The 1976-nt window shown below is 48.6% G+C and overlaps 1 protein-coding gene across 11 annotated transcripts in view; it reads right to left on the reverse strand.

Moving 5' to 3' along the window:
• The window catches only part of ASPRV1 (aspartic peptidase retroviral like 1), a 111737-nt gene that overhangs the window by 28190 nt on the left and 81571 nt on the right, over positions 1-1976 (reverse strand). The window lies entirely within an intron of this gene.

The raw sequence follows: 1976 nt of genomic DNA on the forward strand, positions 1-1976 counted from the left end.
TCCTTCCTTCCTTCCTTCCTTCCTTCCTTCCTTCCTTCCTTCCTTCTTTTCCTCCTTCTTTTAAATTTGGATATTGGGGGCGGAGAGCTTAGTTAACCAAATTCCTCAGTTCCTGGCCCTTGAGCACCAATGATCCTCTCCCTGTTTCACTACCTAAGTTTTTCCCACCTCACCATGCTACCTTCCGAATGCCCAGCATCATAGCTCACACGTGACAGGGTCTGACCCCTCCCTAGTAGGCACTCCGGATATTGGAATTTGGTTTTTTTTTTCTCCTTGAGGATCAAAATCTAGTTGGACCTGAGAAACTTTTCCAGGTGACTCTCCAGCACTCCCACCCAATAGCCAACCTATTAGCCTTATTACTGGTTCAGCTCTGGGCTAGACTGAGATGTGGGATTGATAAGAAAGGGAAAGACTCAGTCTCTACCCTCAAGAAATTTAAAATTCACACATTGGTCCACTCCACAAAAACATACGGAGACCTGACCTCATGTGCCATGTCCAAGGATAGAAGGATGAATGCAACAGTCGCTGCCCTCTGAGAGCTAAGAGTCTACTAGGGGAGAAGACAATTAATTAGACTTTTGCCACAAGGCTATGGTAGGGGAGATGCAGCAAAGCGGGATAGACAGAATCCAGACCTGGGCATGGCTCAGATAGTAACATTAATCCAAGAAATCATTACGAAATATAAATCTGTAAGTACATTTATTTCTGCTCATTTGCCTCAGCATCTTGCAGCAATGGTGGATAGAATTTTCATCACTTGGGGCGCCTGGGTGGCTCGGTAGGTTGAGCATCTGACTTCAGCTCAGGTCATGATCTCGCGGTCCGTGAGTTCGAGCCCCGCGTCGGGCTCTGTGCTGACTGCTCAGAGCCTGGAGCCTGTTTCAGATTCTGTGTCTCCCTCTCTCTCTGCCCCTCCCCTGTTCATGCTCTGTCTCTCTCTGTCTCAAAAATAAATAAACATTAAAAAAATTTTTTTAAAAGAATTTTCATCACTTGGAGGGAAAGTGTGGGACGGCTAGAACTAAACTAAAGACAACGTGGCATGCAGTAAATTAAGTGTGAGGAGTTCAGGGAGACACCTCAGAGAAGGAAGCAGTCATCCTAGACTAGACCTGTGAAGACTGGGATAAGGGAGTCCTGCCTATCGAACGGGGCACAGATGTCCCCATACATAGATACCTTCACTGGAGAAAACAAACAGGGTATCTAATATAAATCCCAATCAAAAGGCACAGCATAGGGGCACCTGAGTATCTCAGTCAGTTGAATGTCTGACTTTAGCTCAGGTCATGATCTCACAGTTAATGAGTTCAAGCCCTGTATTAGGCTCTGTGCTGACAGCTCACAGCCTGGACCCTGCTTCAGATTCTGTGGTCTCCCTCTCTTCTCTGCCCCTCCCCCACTCTCATTCTGTCTCTCTCAAAGATAAACATTAAAAAAAAAAAAAGGCACAGCAGATAGGAGTCATGGTTGGGCTGCTGCTCACATGGGTAACTTTTTACATGGCCCAGGATAGGTGGCAGTGGGGGCAAATTAGCTAACAGTGGTGAATGGTCTTCCTACACAGCCCAGCTGCCAAGCAGGTAAGAAAGCAGCACTGAGAACTCCCACCACCACCTCCCCCATCAGGTTAGGCACAAGTGTGCCCAGGACAGAGTCTGTTCACCAAAGGCTGCCCCCTGGGGAGTAGGTCGAGGCCACCCAGATCAGCAAGTGCATGTGGGGACTCTAAAAGGTTCTTTAACTTGGGCCGTGGTATCCCCAGCCCAGCTGTTGTTGAACAGCAAAAAACCCACACTTGTTAGTGGGATGACAGTTTCCCAGACCTCAACCAAGCAGACCTCAGGAGGTGGTTCTGACATTAGTCCCCAGCTCCTCCTCACTCAGGGCCTGGGGACCACTTGACCCAGATGATCAGGGACATGAGGGCCATGAGAAGCCCCTCCGGGGGTCTCACAGCTGGC

This window comes from Panthera uncia, assembly GCF_023721935.1.
Source record: "Panthera uncia isolate 11264 chromosome A3 unlocalized genomic scaffold, Puncia_PCG_1.0 HiC_scaffold_11, whole genome shotgun sequence".
Classification (NCBI taxonomy): Eukaryota; Metazoa; Chordata; class Mammalia; order Carnivora; family Felidae; genus Panthera; species Panthera uncia.